The following is a 22,339-nucleotide window of genomic DNA, read 5'->3' as shown; positions in this document are numbered from 1 at the left end:
GGATGTGTAGTAAGAAATAATAAATGAATAGTGTGTGTGCAAGTGTAATACTATAAGTGAAATATAGGGGGCAGTAATAAATGAAGTGCCTCAATAGAAATAAATGGATAATGGGGTGCAAGTGAGTGAAACATGGAGGGATAGTGTGTACGTCATGAGGCACAACGTGTATAGCCAGGTAGAAGCCTATTTGTGACGCCTTGATAATTCATAGAGCGGGCTACCCTGCTTGCTATGCCAAACAACAACACACCATGCTCTCCCAGCATCAAAGACCCGGCTGTGTCCAAGAGAAGCGAATATACATAATAATGAAAAATACCTGGGGTATTGGTAATCATTTTGGCCAAAAGGACGCAAGCTCGCAATCCACGACAAGGATCCCCAGACTTGCGAGTCCCTAACTCCTAAACTGGAACAGAACGTTCCTGATGCACAAACAGAACCGATAAAAACACAGGGACATATACAGAAACACCGACAAAGGCCATACTTACAAATGGACACAGCCAGGCCAGAAATGCTGATGAAAGGGCGAGCAGGTGCTTTAAATAATAATAGCCACTCCCACTAGTCTTGAGGGGAGTGGTGTGTGGTGCATGGGATGTGTAGTAAGAAATAATAAATGAATAGTGTGTGTGCAAGTGTAATACTATAAGTGAAATATAGGGGGCAGTAATAAATGAAGTGCCTCAATAGAAATAAATGGATAATGGGGTGCAAGTGAGTGAAACATGGAGGGATAGTGTGTACGTCATGAGGCACAACGTGTATAGCCAGGTAGAAGCCTATTTGTGACGCCTTGATAATTCATAGAGCGGGCTACCCTGCTTGCTATGCCAAACAACAACACACCATGCTCTCCCAGCATCAAAGACCCGGCTGTGTCCAAGAGAAGCGAATATACATAATAATGAAAAATACCTGGGGTATTGGTAATCATTTTGGCCAAAAGGACGCAAGCTCGCAATCCACGACAAGGATCCCCAGACTTGTGAGTCCCTAACTCCTAAACTGGAACAGAACGTTCCTGATGCACAAACAGAACCGATAAAAACACAGGGACATATACAGAAACACCGACAAAGGCCATACTTACAAATGGACACAGCCAGGCCAGAAATGCTGATGAAAGGGCGAGCAGGTGCTTTAAATAATAATAGCCACTCCCACTAGTCTTGAGGGGAGTGGTGTGTGGTGCATGGGATGTGTAGTAAGAAATAATAAATGAATAGTGTGTGTGCAAGTGTAATACTATAAGTGAAATATAGGGGGCAGTAATAAATGAAGTGCCTCAATAGAAATAAATGGATAATGGGGTGCAAGTGAGTGAAACATGGAGGGATAGTGTGTACGTCATGAGGCACAACGTGTATAGCCAGGTAGAAGCCTATTTGTGACGCCTTGATAATTCATAGAGCGGGCTACCCTGCTTGCTATGCCAAACAACAACACACCATGCTCTCCCAGCATCAAAGACCCGGCTGTGTCCAAGAGAAGCGAATATACATAATAATGAAAAATACCTGGGGTATTGGTAATCATTTTGGCCAAAAGGACGCAAGCTCGCAATCCACGACAAGGATCCCCAGACTTGCGAGTCCCTAACTCCTAAACTGGAACAGAACGTTCCTGATGCACAAACAGAACCGATAAAAACACAGGGACATATACAGAAACACCGACAAAGGCCATACTTACAAATGGACACAGCCAGGCCAGAAATGCTGATGAAAGGGCGAGCAGGTGCTTTAAATAATAATAGCCACTCCCACTAGTCTTGAGGGGAGTGGTGTGTGGTGCATGGGATGTGTAGTAAGAAATAATAAATGAATAGTGTGTGTGCAAGTGTAATACTATAAGTGAAATATAGGGGGCAGTAATAAATGAAGTGCCTCAATAGAAATAAATGGATAATGGGGTGCAAGTGAGTGAAACATGGAGGGATAGTGTGTACGTCATGAGGCACAACGTGTATAGCCAGGTAGAAGCCTATTTGTGACGCCTTGATAATTCATAGAGCGGGCTACCCTGCTTGCTATGCCAAACAACAACACACCATGCTCTCCCAGCATCAAAGACCCGGCTGTGTCCAAGAGAAGCGAATATACATAATAATGAAAAATACCTGGGGTATTGGTAATCATTTTGGCCAAAAGGACGCAAGCTCGCAATCCACGACAAGGATCCCCAGACTTGCGAGTCCCTAACTCCTAAACTGGAACAGAACGTTCCTGATGCACAAACAGAACCGATAAGGCTCTTGAGGCACTTTTCTTTGATGCTGGGAGAGCATGGTGTGTTGTTGTTTGGCATAGCAAGCAGGGTAGCCAGCTCTATGAATTATCAAGGCGTCACAAATAGGCTTCTACCTGGCTATACACGTTGTGCCTCATGACGTACACACTATCCCTCCATGTTTCACTCACTTGCACCCCATTATCCATTTATTTCTATTGAGGCACTTCATTTATTACTGCCCCCTATATTTCACTTATAGTATTACACTTGCACACACACTATTCATTTATTATTTCTTACTACACATCCCATGCACCACACACCACTCCCCTCAAGACTAGTGGGAGTGGCTATTATTATTTAAAGCACCTGCTCGCCCTTTCATCAGCATTTCTGGCCTGGCTGTGTCCATTTGTAAGTATGGCCTTTGTCGGTGTTTCTGTATATGTCCCTGTGTTTTTATCGGTTCTGTTTGTGCATCAGGAACGTTCTGTTCCAGTTTAGGAGTTAGGGACTCGCAAGTCTGGGGATCCTTGTCGTGGATTGCGAGCTTGCGTCCTTTTGGCCAAAATGATTACCAATACCCCAGGTATTTTTCATTATTATGTATATTCGCTTCTCTTGGACACAGCCGGGTCTTTGATGCTGGGAGAGCATGGTGTGTTGTTGTTTGGCATAGCAAGCAGGGTAGCCCGCTCTATGAATTATCAAGGCGTCACAAATAGGCTTCTACCTGGCTATACACGTTGTGCCTCATGACGTACACACTATCCCTCCATGTTTCACTCACTTGCACCCCATTATCCATTTATTTCTATTGAGGCACTTCATTTATTACTGCCCCCTATATTTCACTTATAGTATTACACTTGCACACACACTATTCATTTATTATTTCTTACTACACATCCCATGCACCACACACCACTCCCCTCAAGACTAGTGGGAGTGGCTATTATTATTTAAAGCACCTGCTCGCCCTTTCATCAGCATTTCTGGCCTGGCTGTGTCCATTTGTAAGTATGGCCTTTGTCGGTGTTTCTGTATATGTCCCTGTGTTTTTATCGGTTCTGTTTGTGCATCAGGAACGTTCTGTTCCAGTTTAGGAGTTAGGGACTCGCAAGTCTGGGGATCCTTGTCGTGGATTGCGAGCTTGCGTCCTTTTGGCCAAAATGATTACCCATACCCCAGGTATTTTTCATTATTATGTATATTCGCTTCTCTTGGACACAGCCGGGTCTTTGATGCTGGGAGAGCATGGTGTGTTGTTGTTTGGCATAGCAAGCAGGGTAGCCCGCTCTATGAATTATCAAGGCGTCACAAATAGGCTTCTACCTGGCTATACACGTTGTGCCTCATGACGTACACACTATCCCTCCATGTTTCACTCACTTGCACCCCATTATCCATTTATTTCTATTGAGGCACTTCATTTATTACTGCCCCCTATATTTCACTTATAGTATTACACTTGCACACACACTATTCATTTATTATTTCTTACTACACATCCCATGCACCACACACCACTCCCCTCAAGACTAGTGGGAGTGGCTATTATTATTTAAAGCACCTGCTCGCCCTTTTATCAGCATTTCTGGCCTGGCTGTGTCCATTTGTAAGTATGGCCTTTGTCGGTGTTTCTGTATATGTCCCTGTGTTTTTATCGGTTCTGTTTGTGCATCAGGAACGTTCTGTTCCAGTTTAGGAGTTAGGGACTCGCAAGTCTGGGGATCCTTGTCGTGGATTGCGAGCTTGCGTCCTTTTGGCCAAAATGATTACCAATACCCCAGGTATTTTTCATTATTATGTATATTCGCTTCTCTTGGACACAGCCGGGTCTTTGATGCTGGGAGAGCATGGTGTGTTGTTGTTTGGCATAGCAAGCAGGGTAGCCCGCTCTATGAATTATCAAGGCGTCACAAATAGGCTTCTACCTGGCTATACACGTTGTGCCTCATGACGTACACACTATCCCTCCATGTTTCACTCACTTGCACCCCATTATCCATTTATTTCTATTGAGGCACTTCATTTATTACTGCCCCCTATATTTCACTTATAGTATTACACTTGCACACACACTATTCATTTATTATTTCTTACTACACATCCCATGCACCACACACCACTCCCCTCAAGACTAGTGGGAGTGGCTATTATTATTTAAAGCACCTGCTCGCCCTTTCATCAGCATTTCTGGCCTGGCTGTGTCCATTTGTAAGTATGGCCTTTGTCGGTGTTTCTGTATATGTCCCTGTGTTTTTATCGGTTCTGTTTGTGCATCAGGAACGTTCTGTTCCAGTTTAGGAGTTAGGGACTCGCAAGTCTGGGGATCCTTGTCGTGGATTGCGAGCTTGCGTCCTTTTGGCCAAAATGATTACCAATACCCCAGGTATTTTTCATTATTATGTATATTCGCTTCTCTTGGACACAGCCGGGTCTTTGATGCTGGGAGAGCATGGTGTGTTGTTGTTTGGCATAGCAAGCAGGGTAGCCCGCTCTATGAATTATCAAGGCGTCACAAATAGGCTTCTACCTGGCTATACACGTTGTGCCTCATGACGTACACACTATCCCTCCATGTTTCACTCACTTGCACCCCATTATCCATTTATTTCTATTGAGGCACTTCATTTATTACTGCCCCCTATATTTCACTTATAGTATTACACTTGCACACACACTATTCATTTATTATTTCTTACTACACATCCCATGCACCACACACCACTCCCCTCAAGACTAGTGGGAGTGGCTATTATTATTTAAAGCACCTGCTCGCCCTTTCATCAGCATTTCTGGCCTGGCTGTGTCCATTTGTAAGTATGGCCTTTGTCGGTGTTTCTGTATATGTCCCTGTGTTTTTATCGGTTCTGTTTGTGCATCAGGAACGTTCTGTTCCAGTTTAGGAGTTAGGGACTCGCAAGTCTGGGGATCCTTGTCGTGGATTGCGAGCTTGCGTCCTTTTGGCCAAAATGATTACCAATACCCCAGGTATTTTTCATTATTATGTATATTCGCTTCTCTTGGACACAGCCGGGTCTTTGATGCTGGGAGAGCATGGTGTGTTGTTGTTTGGCATAGCAAGCAGGGTAGCCCGCTCTATGAATTATCAAGGCGTCACAAATAGGCTTCTACCTGGCTATACACGTTGTGCCTCATGACGTACACACTATCCCTCCATGTTTCACTCACTTGCACCCCATTATCCATTTATTTCTATTGAGGCACTTCATTTATTACTGCCCCCTATATTTCACTTATAGTATTACACTTGCACACACACTATTCATTTATTATTTCTTACTACACATCCCATGCACCACACACCACTCCCCTCAAGACTAGTGGGAGTGGCTATTATTATTTAAAGCACCTGCTCGCCCTTTCATCAGCATTTCTGGCCTGGCTATGTCCATTTGTAAGTATGGCCTTTGTCGGTGATAATGAGCACCTTCTAGCAAACGTCTCCATTCTTCGAGAGCTAATTTTATGGCCAAGAGTTCCTGATCTCCAATGCCATCATTTTTCTGGGTAGGGGACAAGGCATTGGAGAAGAATCCACAGGAAAGCGTTTTTGCTTTATAATTTTTTTGAAAAAGAACAGCACGCACTCCTTACAGATGAGACCTGCTTCTCCAAGATGGAGGTTTTACTGTAGTCCGGTCCATGGAGAACTAAGGCAGAGGAGAAGGCCTGTTTAAGGCTGAGGAAAGCAGAAACAGCTTTAGAAGTCCGAATTTTGGCAATGAAACCCATTTTGGTGATAGCAGAGATGGGTGCCACCAGGTAAGAAAATTTAGGAATTAATTGTCGATCATAATTAGTAACTTCAGGAAGTCGTTGTATGGCTTTGAGTCCATGGGGACTAGACAATTTAAGTACTGCTGGATCTATTTGAATTCCTTGATCAGAGATATATCCTACAAAAGACAGTCTGGATCACTCAAAAAGCAATTTTTTAAGCTTGGCATATAGATGATTCTCTGTAAGTCGGTGCAGAACAAGACTCTATTGCTTGCGATGAGTATAGTGGTCTAGGGAGAAAACAAAAATGGCATCCAAATATAACAAAACACAGCCGTATAATAGATCTTGCAAAATGTCGTTAACTTGTTCTTGAAAGACAGCCGGGGGATTTCTGAGACCAAAAGGCACAATTAGATATTCATGGTTTCCATCTCTAGTGTTAAACATGATTTTTCCCTCATTCCCTTCACAGATGTGAATCAAATTGTAAGTACCACGTAAGTCTAGCTTGGTGAAAATCTTAGCACCTTGCAGTCAGTCAAAGAGCTTGGAAATGAACGTGTTTTTTTTTTTATCGTGATTTCATTAAGACCTCGGTAGTTAATACAGGGCCTGTTCATCCTTGATGCGGTCTGCCAGACCTTTCCAAAACATAGCGACAAGAGAATCAATGTTCCACTGTAACTCTGTGGATAATGTGCAAAACTGGATGGCATATTGTCCTACTGGAGTAGTGACGAAGAAGCAGATGATGACTTTTTTAAAAGTCGTGAAAATTTCTTGGATAACAAAGATGATGGGTTTTTCCTTTTCCATAGAGGTGAAGCCCAGGCCTGCGCCTCACCAGACAGTAGAGACAAGATGTTGGCTACCTTAGCGTGGTCGGAAGCTAATTGCTGCGCTACTAGCTCAAAACGGATTGTGCATTGATTTAATCCTCTACAAGGCTTGGAGTCGCCTTTGTAACGTGGAGGAGTTGGAAGATGCAATCCAGGACTGAAGGCAGCAAATTGAGGAGGTGGCGATTGCGCCCCAGCAGCAGATAAAACACTTAAATGTGAAGAAACATTTTGTAATAACTGATACAATTGATACTAGCGGACACGTTGCCTGAAATGGTGTCGAAAGTTCTCTAGGATCTGGTTGACCCTCTCCACTTGGCCATTGAACTGTGGATGGTATTCAGAAGAAAGATCTGACTTGACTTCCAGCAGGCCACACAGAGCTCTCCAAAATCTTTAGGTGAACTGTACACCGTGGCCTGAAACAATATGATGGGAAAGAACATGCAGGCGAAATATATGCTGTATAAAGAGACCGGCAAGATGAGGAGCAGAAGGCAAACAAGACAAAAGACCAAAATGTGCCATTTTGAATAAGCGATCTACCACCGGCCAGATGGTATTGCATTTGGATGAAAGGAGTAGATCCCTCACAATGTCCATCGCAATATGTTGCCACAGAGAATCAGGGACTGGAAGAGGTAGAAGAAGACCAGGTGGTCTGGACTTGGAGGTCTTGTTCTGGGAGCAGAAGGAACAGGAAGCCACATAGTCCTGAACATCCTGGACCATGGCTGGCTACCAAAATTGATGAGAAATGAGCTCTCTGGTTTTACGCACTCCTGCGTGACCGGCCAGTTTAGGGTTATGTCCCCAGGAAAGCACTGTCCTTCTTCTGGCTGAGGGAACAAAGGTTTTACGATGATGGATATCCTTCAGTAGGACCGGAGCCACCAGAATGATGCGAGAAGGATCGATATAATATGTTTCACTTGATCAGAGTCATCAAATCACTGAGACAGATTCGGATATTACATCGCTGAAAGGTTTGGCCTCAGCTTACTTGTCCTTAAACACCCACAGCTCATTTCTCAAATTGAAATACATGTCTCAGTGGGAGACGGATATGGGTCGGGACTGGAGGGCTGCTTTACATCACTCACATAGGATATCCAAATGTGTCAATCATATAGAAGCCGTTAGGAAAATTCAGTTTCGTTGGTACCTCACACCTGTTACAACATATGCAAGCCAGGGCTTCTCCTTTGTGTTGGAGGGAATGTGGAGCAAGGGGCACATTATTTCATCTATGGTGGACATGTAAATCAGTCTACCCATTCTGGAAGCTTATCTTCCGCTACATATCAGAATTAATGGGAGCAGAACTTTTACCTTCCCCTGCATTGGCTTTAACTGATATGCAGATGGATGAGATCCCTTTAGAATATAGGTGGCCAATAAGCCATATTCTTATCGCTTCCAGATTCCATATAGCCAAGAGATGGAAAACAGCTGAGGCTCTGAATCTCTCGGAGGTGCTAAACAGGGTTTATCTTCACTTCTATTACGTATTGCACTTTGCTACATCTAAAGGTTATAGGCAGAAGTGTTTGTCTCAATGGGCCCCTTGGACGGAGTTACCCCATGTTCAACTTCTGCTCCGCAAGAACTCTGTCACTCTGTGAATGTATCTGTGCTAACTTATACATGGTTTTCGTATCCTGCATCATCCTGTTCCTTTTTGACATCTCATATGTATAATTGCTTGTATTTATCACCACCACTCTTTGTATGTCTGTTTTTATGTTTGTTTGTCTGTTAATATGTCAGTATGTCAACGTCCGAGGCACGTTTCTGATATCTAAAGGTGCAAGCTTTTTCTGTGTTCTGTATACAACACTGTGAGACTGTATCATTGGGATGTTGTATACTTTTGTATTGTACTTTGGAAAAATAAAAACCAAGTTAATTTCAATTCACCGAGACAGAGCGTCAGCCTTAGTATTCCTTTCGGCAGGACGGAAATGTAACAGAATTTCAAATCAGGCAAAGAAGAGCGCCCACCTGGCCTGGCGCGGATTCAACTGCTGAGCGGTCTGTAGATAGACCAAATATTCGTGGTCTGAAAATAATTACAGGATGCATGACCCCTTCTAGCAGATGTTTCCACTCTTCCAATGCCAATTCAATGGCCAGAAGCTCCTGATCTCTAAGAGTAATTCTTCTCGGCAGGAGAAAATAACTAGGAGAAGAAGCCGCAGGTGACAGTCTTGCCGGTAAGACCTTTTTGCGTCAGGTCTGCACCTGCATCGATAGTAGAGGCATCCACCTCAAAGAAGAATTGCTTGGAGATGTCCGGATGCTGCAATATAGGGGCGGCAGAGACAGACTGAGTTGAAGAAATGCCAATTTGGTCTCTTGGGTCTCATTTTTGGCATTCACTCCTTTCTTTGTAAGAGCTGAAATAGGCGCCAGTAATGAAGAGTAGTGGGGAATAAACTGCCGGTAGAAATGTGCAAATCCCAGAAAGCGTTGAATTGCACGGAGACCCTGAGAACAAAGCCAGTTCAACACAGCAGATGTTTTGTTGGTGTCCATCTTCAATCCCTGGTCAGAGACTATATAATCTAGAAAGGGAAGGGAGGATTTCTGGAAGACCCACTTCTCCAACTTTGCACAGAGCTTATTCTCCAGCAACCGTTGAAAGACCTGTCGAACACGTTTCCAATGTGTAGTCAAAGCGGGTGAGAAAATCTTGATGTCGTCTAGATACATCACCACATTGACATATAACGGATCCCGGTGGATGTCGTTAACTTGCTTATCATTGCTTTGCATCAAAAGAGCCTTACAGGCAAAGACATTGCTGCTTGTAAGATTACCCCAAAATGAACCATTTATCGGATCATCCAGTACTTCAAGGAGAGAGGTTCATTTGCTATGAAGAAGGCTTCAGGGTGTCCATGAAATTCCAGCAAGTACCAGGACCTTCTCCTAAAGAGGATTCAGCTATGGGATCGGTTCAACAGCAGTGCAGCGCTTCCTCAGACATCTGTCAGTGCATCTGCACGCACAGTGAGGTGAAGGCTTTTGGAGGCTGGACTGGTGTCAAGAAGAGCTGCAAAGAAGCCACTTCTCTCCAAGAAAAACATCAAGGACAGACTGACATCCTGTTTTAAGTATATTGATTGGACTGCAGAGGACTGGGGTAAAGTTATTGTAACGCTGGCGGCAGGTCCCTCTCCTGCCAGTGGTCTCCGTCGCTGGATCCTGTACCTTGCTTGACCGCCTCCTCCACCACGAGGTCACTAACGTCCACTGATGTCTCCTGCTCACGGCAGCCGGATCCCAAGTGCGCGCTGGCCCAGGCCGTTTCTTAAAGGGCCAGCATGTAAGTATATAATGGATGAGTGTAATATAGTGAGTTCAGGTAGGTATATAATGGATGAGTGTAATATAGTGAGTGCAGGTATGTATATAATGGATGAGTGTAATATAAAGAGTGCAGGTAGGTATATAATATATGAGTGTAATATAATGAGTGCAGGTAGGTATATAATGGATGAGTGTAATATAGTGAGTGCAGGTAGGTATATAATGGATGAGTGTAATATAGTGAGTGCAGGTAGGTATATAATGGATGAGTGTAATATAATGAGTGCAGGTAGGTATATAATGTATGAGTGTAATATAGTGAGTGCAGGTAGGTATATAATGTATGAGTGTAATATAATGAGTGCAGGTAGGTATATAATGGATGAGTGTAATATAATGGGTGCAGGTAGGTATATAATGGATGAGTGTAATATAATGAGACAAGTAATGTAGGGAGAATTTCTCCAGCTCACCTTGTAAAAGTTGATTTGGTTTTTGTAATGGATAATCCTGGTGCTCGGATCCTCGTGGTGGCTCACGAAAAAAGTTTACTTTGAAGAAAAGGATGGTTGGATCCTGCGTTCGTGGAAATAAAAGGAATCTTTTTCCAAGTTTTAATTATTCTTGTTAAAAAATAGGGTATTCGATGGCGTATATAGTATCTTGCAATGAAGAAAGGAGTAATGGTAGGTAGCCTACGCGTTTCAGACGGTGTCTCCGTCCTTATTCATGGCTTAGGATCCTAAGCCATGAATAAGGACGGAGACACTGTAATATAATGAGTGCAGGTAGGTATATAATGGATGAGTGTAATATAATGAGTGCAGGTAGGTAGGTATGTCAGTAATACACTGCAGAATTAAGGCGGGATTCACACGACAGGGTTTCCCGGCCGGGTGCCGGCCGTTCATAAATCGGCCGGCACCCGGCTGCATTAGGAATAATAGACCCCTAATGGGGCTATTCACACGACCGATTTTTTGACGGGCCAGGAAAACCGGCCGTCAAAAAATGGGACATGCCCTATATTCGGCCGGGTACCCGGCCGCCCGGCTCCCATAGAAGTCTATGGGGCCGGGTAATACACGGCCAGCACCGGAATGTGTCCCGAGTGATGGCCGGGTCAACCGTCACTCGCGCACTCTCTCCTCCTCACAGTGCAGAGTGCATGTGAGGAGGAGGAGTTGATGCCATTCGGACGAATGGCTACGCTGGTGATACTGTGTGGCAGGGTCGGGGTGTACAGCAGGTGGAAGGGAGCGCTGCGCTGGCTCCCTTCCCCTGCTTGTTACGGTTCCCGACCGCTGGCTGTGTTTTTACGGCCAGCGGTCAGGGTCCTTAAAACCCGAGCCATAGACTTTTTACGGCTCGGGTTTTAACTTGCTGCCCGCGCGATCGGGCAGCTGAATGTCGGGTCTCCGGCTGTCCGTGACTGCCGGGGACCCTGAGGAGAGGATAGAAGCAGCTTTCACTGCTTCTGTCTTCTACGATGTATTTTTACACAACGCTCAATGAACGCTGTGTATAGAAATAGAGACAGCAGCGGTGCTGTCTCTATTCCTCCCGGTGATCATGTGACTGGTCACATGATCACCGGGTGCCGTTAGTGACAGACTGCTGCTGGGTCTTACTAGACCTAGCACAATCCTATTAGTGACAATCGTCACTGTGAGAGGGCTGATTTCCCCTGTAACTGGGGCTGCTGTATAGCTCCAGTTACAGGGAAAAACATGGTGTAAAAGAAAGAAAAAAAATATTAAAAGTTCCAAAAAGGTCTTTTTTGACCTTTGAGGGACAGAACATAATAATAAAAAAATAAGTAAAGTGCAAAAAATTAATCCGATTAAAAAACGGTCAGGGAAAAAACCGGATGCAAATCGGGTCCAAATCGGCCGGTAAAAACAGCAACACGGCCCGGAACGGAATCGGAACGGATGCAAACCGGCCGGGAAAATCGGCCAAAAACGGCACATTTTCCCGGCCGACACTCGGACCCTGTCGTGTGAATGAGGCCTAAGGCGGGATTCACACGACCGGGTCGCGCCCGAGCCTGAGTGCCGGCCGGTAAAATCGGCCATTCTGCCCGGCCGGTTTGCATAAAGTTTTGCATCCGGGCCGGGCAGATCTGGACAGTGACATCAGCGGCAACTCCTGAAGGGGAATCCCCATGTGTTCGGGGATTCCGCTTCAGGAGTTTCCCCTGATGTCACTGCCCAGATATGGACAGAGACATCAAGCGCTCTGTCCAGGAGCGGAATCCCCGAAAACACGGGGATTCCGCTCCTTCAAGGAGCTAAAGTGCGGCTAGCACATAGCAGAGCGGGGAGATACCTCCCCGCTCTGCGATAGTGGCGTCGCTGCAGTAGTAGCAGCCGCAGCAGCTGCTAGCGGCGCCATCGAAGGTGTCGCCGGGCCAGGGTGCTTTTAAAACAAGCAGGGGAAGGGAGCCAGCGCAGCGCTCCCGTCCACCTGCTGTACACCCCGGCCCTGCAACACAGTGTACAGCGATGCCATTCGTCAGAATGGCATCAACTCCTCCTCCTCACATGCACTCTGCGCTGTGAGGAGGAGGAGATAGAGCGCAAGTGCCGGAAAACCCGGCCATCACTCGGGACACATCCCGGTGATGGCCGGGTATTACCCGGCCTCATAGACTTCTATAGGAGCCGGGCGGCCGGGCACCCGGCCGAAGATAGGGCACCCGGTCGTGTGAATAGCCCCATTAGGGGTCTATTATTCCTAATGCAGCCGGGTGCCGGCCGATTTATGAACGGCCGGCACCCGGCCGGGAAGCCCTGTCGTGGGAATGAGGCCTAACGCAGCATGTGATTACGATTTTTATAAATATTATTCACTTGTATTAAATAGATTTCTACTACATGTAACCATAAAGGTTTTCTATATTTTCTTTGCTATCTTTTCTCTACCCCACATGGCCACTCTATGGTGATGCAGGTGGTGGCGCTATTTCACTGTTTACCTCCGGCAGCAGAAGGGCGAGGGGCAGCCCTGCCACACAACAACAATCCTGGTTCCGCAGTAGAATTTTCTGTTTTTTTGGTGTAAACTTTTTGCATAGATTTTCATTGTAGGATCTGTACAAAGTGGAGCTGCCAGGAGATGGGAGACTTGATGAGATGGACGCATGCAGCTCCCGTCAGGAACATACTGGTTAGCTGAGTAGTCCCACCTCATAATATCCATGAAATATGGAAATAAATAGGTTTTGGACAAATATCAAACTATCACTGCCAGGCAAAAAACTTTAAAACAGAATTTTTAATAAATATTAACTGTAAAAAAAATAATCAAATACCAATTTAATTTTACTACAAAACACATAGCACCTCGATCAGTGGTACAAGCATCTTTGGGGTACTCCAGCGGGTAGAGTTCATAGAACAGGGTATAATACTAGTAATACCAGTTCAGTATCAGGGCATAATAAATGAGTAGTCCCACCTCCCCTTTCTCATCCATATTAGGCTCTGTTCACATCTGCGTTGGGGTCCCGTTCTGACGTTCCGTCGGAGGTTTCCGTTAGAACGGGACCCTGAGCAGACACCGACGAAAACCAGGGGTTTCCGTTTCCATCACCATTGATTTCAATGGTGACGGAGCCGGTGCCCGTGGTTTCCGTTTGTCTCTTTTGTGCTCCGGACCCTTCGTTTTGCCGGAAGCAATAGCTTAGTCGACTACTGAAATCAATGGTGATGAAAACGGAAACCCCTGGTTTCCGTCGGTGTCAGTTTGTGTCTGCTCAGGGTCCTGTTCTGACGGAAACCTCTGACGGGAACGTCAGAACGGGACCCCAATGCAGATGTGAACAGAGCCTTAGGGCATGACCAGACGTGGCGGAATTGCTCTGCAATTCCGCTGCGGATAGTCCGCAGCGGAAATCCGCAGTGTACACGTTTCTCCATTGCTTTCCACAGCTTTTTAGTTGGGTTCGTTTACACGTTGCGGACAATTCTGCGGAGCATAGGCTGTGGTGCAGAATTTGGTGTCCGCAGCATACACTGGCTGTTGCGGACGTGTAGCGGACTTGTTGCGGACTCATTGCAGAATTTCTCCATTGACTTCAATGGAGAGTGAAAATTCCGCAATGAAGTCCGCAGATGTTATGTGTGCTGCGGAGCGTACTGGTTTTACTAACATGATAGTTCTTCATTCTGGCTAAACCTATGTATCTCTAGATCTACAGCCAGACTGAGGAAGTCAATGGGGCTCCCGTAATTACGGGTGATTACGTGTGTGCACCCGTAATTACAGGAGCGTTAATAGGCGATGTCAGTAAATAGTCACTGTCCAGGGTGCTGAAAGAGTTATACTATTGGCAGTAACTGTTTCAGCACCCTGGACAGTGACATCCGATCACAATATACATCAGCCTGTAAAAAAAATAGAAGTTCATACTTACCCATAACTCCCTGCTTCTTCCTCCAGTCCGGCCTCCCGGGATTACGTTTCAGTCCAAGTGACGGCTGCAGCCAATCACAGGCCAATCACAGGCTGCAGCGGTCACATGAACTGCCGCGTCATACAGGGAGGTCGGGCTGGATGTCGAAAGAGGGACGCGTCACCAAGACAACGGCCGGGTAAGTATGAATTTCTTTTTCTTTTACTAGGGAAAGGGCTGTCCCTTCTCTCTATCCTGCACTGATAGAGCGAAGGGAAGCCCTTTCCCCCTCAATACGCAACGGCCAGTCCGCATCAATTTAATGCCCATTTTAGGCAAAGCCGCGACAGAATCTGCAACGCAGATTATGTGCGGCATTGATGCGGACAGTGTATGCAGAACTCCGCCACGTCTGGTCATGCCCTTAGACTGTCACACAGAAACCTCTGCATTTTCTTTATATCCACAATTTCTAGTTATAATCCCTCCTCATCTGGCTGCAGCGGCCAAACCGCAGGAGAAGTGGGGGGTGTGAACATAATCTTAGGCAGCCTTGGCTGGAATTACAGCTGTGATTGGATAGAGTAGGTCACATGTGAACACGAAGTCCCTGTTTACACACCAAGTTTTTTGCAGGTGGAAAAATCTGCCTCAAAATTCCTTCTGCCGCTTTTTTTACGCATTTTTCGACCACGGCCATTGAGCACCGCAGGCAAAAATGCTGCGAAAACCATCTTCTTTGCCTCCCATTGATGGCAATGGGAGGTCAGAGACGGAAACACTTGAAGAAAGGGCTTGATGCTGCTTTTTACTGTGAGTGTTTTTTTCTCGTGGGAAAAACGCCTCTGCATCCCATTGAAATCAATAAGATTAGTTTTCGGACGTTTTTTGGTGCGGTTTTCGATGCGTTTTCCACTTAAAAAAACGCTCCAAAAAAACTCTGTGTGAACTAGGCCTAATATTTCTCCATATATTACATGTGGCTTTTGCAGAATATTTGGCTGTGCATCCTTTGCATTACAATCTACTGCAGATTGTTACTGCTGCAAGTTTATGCAGTTTTCTAGAACCCTATTCACATTCATACTTTGTGTCAATTTGACCATGGAAATCTGCAATAAATATGTAACATGTGAACATAGACTTAGGAGCTACACGTGATGTTTCAGGCTACATTTACACACTGCAACCAGGTTACATCACACTTGTCTTCTCTCCCAGATTGTCCTGGAGACTTCCAAACTAGGGAAGATCTTACATGATGTAGCTGCATAAAGGAAGGCACTCTGCTGGGACTATTTGTGAGGGGGAACTCTGCTTGTAGTGGTTATTGGGGGCAGTCTGCTGGCACTAATTATTGGAGGCACTTTGCTGGCAATATGGTTTATTGAGGGGGTCTCTGCTGGTAGTGTTGTTTATGAGGGGGCAGTATACTGGCACTGTTTAAGGGACAATACTCTGCTGGCACTGTATGGGGGCACTCTGCTTAGTCTAATGATGGGGTCGCTCGCTGATAACTGAGGCTTCTTAGCTATCCTTATGGGTGGCGTTTACATAGGAAAGAAATTCTCAAACCACATCTCAAATCTCCCTGTAGTTGATTCTAAAAACAGACAAGTATGGCTCAGAAAAACGGCTGCAAACAAATAACCATTGATGTGAATGGAAATGAACAAAATCTTTTTTGCTTTCTGCGATTATTATTGACATGTTTTATAAGACATGTTACATCTCGTGTTATACACAGCAGGAGGCAACAGCACACGTCTTATCACACAGGAAGAGGAAATACATCAGAAAGGGAAACGGGAAGAGGAAGAGCAGCCATGTCATACAGGAAATACAGGGAAGTGACATCATCACAGGAGGTAACGTATATCCTGTGTGCGGGGACCCCAGAAATATGATGACACTGACGTATCAGGGCTGATACATAGTAATGTTATGTTAATGTTATGTTATTATATATCATTACGTGTGTGTTTAGGCTGTGCTTATATATGTTAGTAGGTCGGACCAGAAGGATCGCGTGTTCTGTATACAAGCTCCAGATAAGAAGAACATGGATCAGCACAACAACACCAGCGCTCCTGGGACTGCGCTCCAACCACACAGCATTTCATCCGGAGGATCGACTGTTCCGTAGTCCAAAACGTCACTTCTCGGGTTCTATTCCTACAATGGAGGAAAAAGTCAATTACATATTTTCAGTAATTATTGTTACAATATCTCCATTAAGGAAATCTCATGTATGGAATATTTTTTTGTATCACCTTAACTTCTGGTTACACCTGAAATGCCCTATAAGGGTATTTAGATATCATAGAGGGGGGTATCACGCTGGAGACCCTCTCTATGACCCAAATGGAAGCTCTGCGCCACCTCTGTCCAGAGGCTGTGTGTGGTATTGCAGCTTTTCTGTATTGAAATGTATAGGGCTAAGCTGTCCACACACCGCACATCACCTGTGGACAGGTGTGGCTCTGTTTTTGGAAGATATCAGCTCTATTTTTCTAATTATGTACAACCCCTTTAATTACATCATCTCTTTAGAGGGTTTTCTCCATCTCAGACGTTTATGTGATATCCACCTATGCGCATGCACGCAGCTCTCTCCGTTCTGTACTATGGGAGTTACGCAAATAGTTCAACAGCGCTCAGCTGTTTCCGAAACTTCCATAGAACAGAATAGAGAGAGGGACGTGCGAGGCCTTTCCGAAGTCATTCTCCACCTGGAATCAGCAGCCATTAGACGGGACAGGGATCTGGGAACAAAGCAGGAGAGGGTCAGGGAGAGACCTCCGTTTTCCACATAGGTGTGAGTCCCAGAGAAATAGTAAGATGGGAGTACCCCTTTAAATAAAACTTCTTAGTGATGATCCATTTTCTTAAGGTGTTTAATTAAACTATGGACAGTGAGGTCGAAGAACCCGCACCCAAAATATCTATACTGGAGTGACATGCCTGTTACTAACGCTGTATACAAGCTCCCCCCGTATAACAGACAGGGCCCTCACTGAGACTTTGTAGGGGCTCCTAGAGACAAATATATATTGATGTACAGACATTTTCCCCTCCGTTATTGTGCAGCACGACCTCCCCACATATAACAGGCAGGACCCTCACTGACCCCCTGGACAGACACATAGGCCTGAATATATTTATATCTTTATATTTTCCATTATTCACCTGCAGGAAATGTTATTTTTAGAAATGGGGAGAAATACTTGGAATTGTGTTTTTTTAGTTTCTGATGTTATTTTTGTTACTTCTCAGGTATAAGGAGAAAAGTATCCGGCACAGACAAGATGAGACGTGGATGAAGATGTGCGGAGGACTGTACCCCACCGGGAAAGAGCGGGCTGTCACTGGTATTACCATGGGGCAGATTTACTAAGGCCTCATGCACACGACCATAGTGAGGTGCATTGACCATGACTTACGGCTCGTACGTCCGCGGAGTGTCACCCACGGCCACCCTCAAATCGCGGGCCGTGCATATGACCGCGTGCATTATTTTCTATGAGCCTATACCGCAAAACACGACCGTAATAAGACATATCCGTTGTTTTTGCGGTCCAGGTTCCTGGGCAATGCATGGACCGTGGAAACCAAGGTCGTATGCATGGGCCCATTGAAATGAATGGGGTCGCAATTCACCTGCAGATTTGCGGGTGAATTGCGGCCGCAAAAATAAGTTAGTGTGCATGGGGCCTAAAACTATCTGAGTTTTACACAGTGTAAACTGATACAAGGAAGTCAGAAATTGCGCCAAATTTATCACAGTGGTGCACGATGTATGATAGATTTTGCTAGACATGTTAGACACTTTTCTCTTCCTTATACCACCTCTTGGTTGGCTTAGTTTAAGACACGCCCCTTTATTTTAGGCCACGCCCCTTGTCAAGCACGCCGCAAAATGTGTCTAAAACAATTAATAAATATGGCGCACAACGTTTACGCCATAATTCTGGCTCAATTTGAATAGTAAATCTGTCCTACTATAAATGTAATATAAATTTGGGGTTAGTATTCAGGGCATATTCCCTATTTAAAGAATTGATAAGAGTCGGGAATCCTTCAGCTTAGTCCATTCTCTCTACTATCAGTCAGTACAGGGAGTAGTAGTACATATAAAACATTACATTGTCACCATGTCAGGTTTATTCTGCCTGCACTGACAGCACAAAGTCTTCATGGTGACTGCAGGACTGGAAGTCAAGGACCACCTCTATGATGTCCGCGGGACCTAATAGGGATATGGCTCTTTTTCCATTTATTTGTTGTTGTACTGTAATGAGAATATTATTTACATGCAGTATTTATTGCTAGGGGTATTTTTTTTTTCTGAAAATTCAATAAAGAGCAAGTGGCGTAGGATTGTTTCAGACTAGTGACATCAAGACACAAATGTGACCTCAAGAATTCGTCAATGAGCTGATAATCCCGGTGCCAATTCTGGCTGCAAGTAATATATAAAGGGGCACACCTACCTCAAGTACTGGCACAGTATAAGGTCATCAGGGTGACTGCAGGACTGGAATTAACGCTCTTTTATGAAAAGTGTGTTTTGCAATGTTCAGCACATGGCAGCTTTGTGTATATAGTAGTATATAGACCCTACTGCACTGATTCTTCATACTATACCCTAATATAGCATAGTTGACAATATTTGGAATTTCTTTCTAGGGACACTTCGGTTTCAGATGGATTGAGACAGGACTTGACAGGGCGTACCTTTGACAGAACGTGGTTCATTGGGCATGGCTTATCATGGGGCAGGGTTAGTCAGAATACGCTTTGTGTACCAGATATTCCCTGTATTCTGTCCTCACTATAAAAACCTTGCAGTAAGGACAGTATAGAGGGAGGGTATCGCCTGCAGAAGTGATCTAAGTAAGTATGGCACGTGACCACTGTGGCCAGTGATTGACTAGTGCGATCATGTGCCGATACGGGACATCACTGGTCCAGCCTATGTAAACAGGCCGGCAGGGGATTGTGAACCGCCGGCACTGGAGCCGCAGAGATTTAGAAGGTGGGTATTTGCTAAATGGTGCAATTTTCAGTTTGAATTACAATTTTTATAATGCCTGGAAAACCCCTTTAATACCAAACCCTAAAATGTATTCAGACCCCGGACAAATCCCCTTTATGTACTTCCCGCTCCTTCAGCAGCTCTGGGTCCCATTCGGCTCCGGACCCCACCTCTGCTGGCTGAGCCAGGAGCTGTTAGTGATATTGGCCTTTACATATTGGAGTAATCAAATAGATAAAAGCTAATTTTTTAAATAAAATCTTGCGATGTAGTTTGGGTGGGCACTGCGCCTTTAATTGCATGACACACTTTTCTTGGAGTTCCCCTTCAAAAATAGATAAGCAGCGGGTAACACAAATACTTCACACGGGGACAGTAAAGTAAAGCCCATTTTATTTTGACGGTGTTTCTGGACTGGACTGGTTCGGGACTAAACTTGACTGATCCCTTCGTCAGGTTAAGATCAGATAAAGGGACCAGTCGTGCCAGAAACGCGTATTTAAATAAAATTCTACCATTGCTTGGCGCCCTATCTGTCCCCGTTTTTAAACATTTCTGTTAACCGCATCTTAAAGTTGAGCAGATTTACTTGTGAATTTATTTAACTTAGTTGAACATAGAACGCACTATCTACCTACCTGGCAGACAAAGGGTCTTGGTGTGGGTCACGGGGAATATCTTCAAGAGAGCAACTCTTCACTAGGACATTTTATTTATTCTTGTTTCAGAACTGAAGGGAATGTACCGTACAACATCAGCAGGAGGAAGCCCTGGTGTCGAGAACGTCAGCCATGGAAAGGGATGTGCCAGATCAAGGTCTGAAAGCTAAAGAGGCAGCAGATATGAACCACTAATGTCCATCTAAGAATGCCGGAACGTCATCCGTCCACACCTCCTCCTTCCCATCCCCCACTGTCCAGAAGGGGTTTTTAAGATCCATCCAATTAAAAGACAACTGTGCAGAAGTCTTTGAAAATGAAGCCTTGTCCATGATTCGCAGGGCTGCGGTGAAGTACAATGGTTTTGGGTGTTTAATGGCAAGTCTCTTCAGATGCCCGGCAATGGACTTCCTCCCCTCGTCCTGTTTGGTAGGGTCTCTGCACTCCCTTTCCTGTAGAACAGCTGCCTCTACAGATTCCCAAGGCCATCCATATTTTTTTCCCTGTCTGGCTGATAGCAACACATGTCAATAAAAACATACCTCAATATATTTATTGTATTTCTAATAAAAATGGATAGACAAATACATAAAAAGAACTTGTTTTAATTCCAAAGATCTATCATGAAATCTATATTATACCTGTGTAATCAATTGTGGACATGGTCACTGATTCATTGAAGAATGAGTAGGCTGGGTAACCCATGGAGTAACATCCAAACAAGAAAGACATCTTCCTGCTACAAAAACAGAGGTCATAATCAGGACGAACGTACACCACCATACAACAAAGTCCAGCAAAGAGATCCCCCAGCCTGAGACATACTGTACTCCGTGTCAGAAGAACAAGAATCTACAAAAAGAGAGACAACTGCATCCAGTCGATGTTCTTATCAACCAAGAGGTTCACAAGGTGAGAAGACTAGTTTACATTTTTTTTCAAGGTATTACCCTAGGGAGCGCTCCTGATAACATCTTTTTCTCACACTGTATTTTCCTAAGGTACTGTATACATTTCACTCATTAATGCCGACCTAGTCAAGTGAGCACACAACAAACTAAGCCTGCGCACCCAAATAGAGTACCAACCATCTACACATCATTCCAATAAAGGAGTTTTGCCTTTGCACAGCGCTCCAAGGGGAGCACAATACAACTTCAATGCTGCAAATACCTAACCTGAACGTCACATCTGCACCTTCCTCTTCTCTTTTGAAGATGTTAGTGTACAGAGTAGTAGGGGAATTGACCAGACATGATGTGCTGCCTCGTGGACTGTCCTATATTTCCAGAGCGAAGGAAAGATAGGTGGTCTGGCCAGTTGTAGACTTCATCCCTAACATCTGACACAGACCAAAATAAGTATTCGGCACTCAAAGCTAAAGTTTTAAGAAATCTCAAGTGTGCCAACTACAGCGGTCAGCCGCCATTCGGAACGAAGCGCCAACTACTGGATGTACCAGCAATCAGAACGGCACAGTGCCTGATGAAGGTCATGTAATGACCGAAGCGTCGCACTAAGGCTGGGTTCACACGAGCATGTTACGTCCGTAATGGACGTAACGTATTTCGGCCGCAAGTCCCAGACCGAACACTCTGCAGGGAACCGAGCTCCTAGTATCATAGTTATGTATGATGCTAGGAGTCCCTGCCTCTCCATGGAACTACTGTCCCGTACTGAAAACATGATTACAGTACGGGACAGTTGTCCTGCAGCGAGGCAGGGACTCCTAGCATCGTACATAACTATGATGCCAGGAGCCCGGCTCTCTGCAGTGTGTTCGGTCCGGGACTTGCGGCCGAAATACTTTCCGTCTATTACGGACGTAACATGCTCGTGTGAATCCAGCCTTAGCCTCTGGCATCTACAACAACTTGAAATAAAATCAAGATTTCTTCTTTAAACCTCAGCTTTGTGTGCCGAATACTTATTTTGACTATGATTGGGTTGGGACCCTATTCGTGCACCTACATCGTCCAGTGCGTTCTGAACCACTACTTATCTGGCACAGACCATCCTGGAGCTGAATGTCTCTGAGGCTGCTCTTTCAAAGTTGCTAATGTAGCTCATCTGGGCTCCATAGACCCAACCT

The 22,339-nt window shown here is 45.0% G+C and overlaps 1 long non-coding RNA gene across 1 annotated transcript; it reads left to right on the top strand.

Moving 5' to 3' along the window:
* Window positions 1-15,104: 15,104 nt before the first annotated feature.
* On the top strand, window positions 15,105-20,812 carry LOC142728771 (uncharacterized). Its single transcript, XR_012877752.1, has 3 exons — window positions 15,105-16,760; window positions 17,827-17,921; window positions 20,317-20,812. It is a non-coding gene; the product is annotated as an uncharacterized LOC142728771 (long non-coding RNA).
* Window positions 20,813-22,339: the final 1,527 nt, after the last annotated feature.

This window comes from Rhinoderma darwinii, unplaced genomic scaffold (genome assembly GCF_050947455.1).
Source record: "Rhinoderma darwinii isolate aRhiDar2 unplaced genomic scaffold, aRhiDar2.hap1 Scaffold_69, whole genome shotgun sequence".
Lineage (NCBI taxonomy): Eukaryota > Metazoa > Chordata > Amphibia > Anura > Rhinodermatidae > Rhinoderma > Rhinoderma darwinii.
Note: the sequence above shows the minus strand (reverse complement) of the source record. Positions and strands in the feature narration are given on the sequence as shown.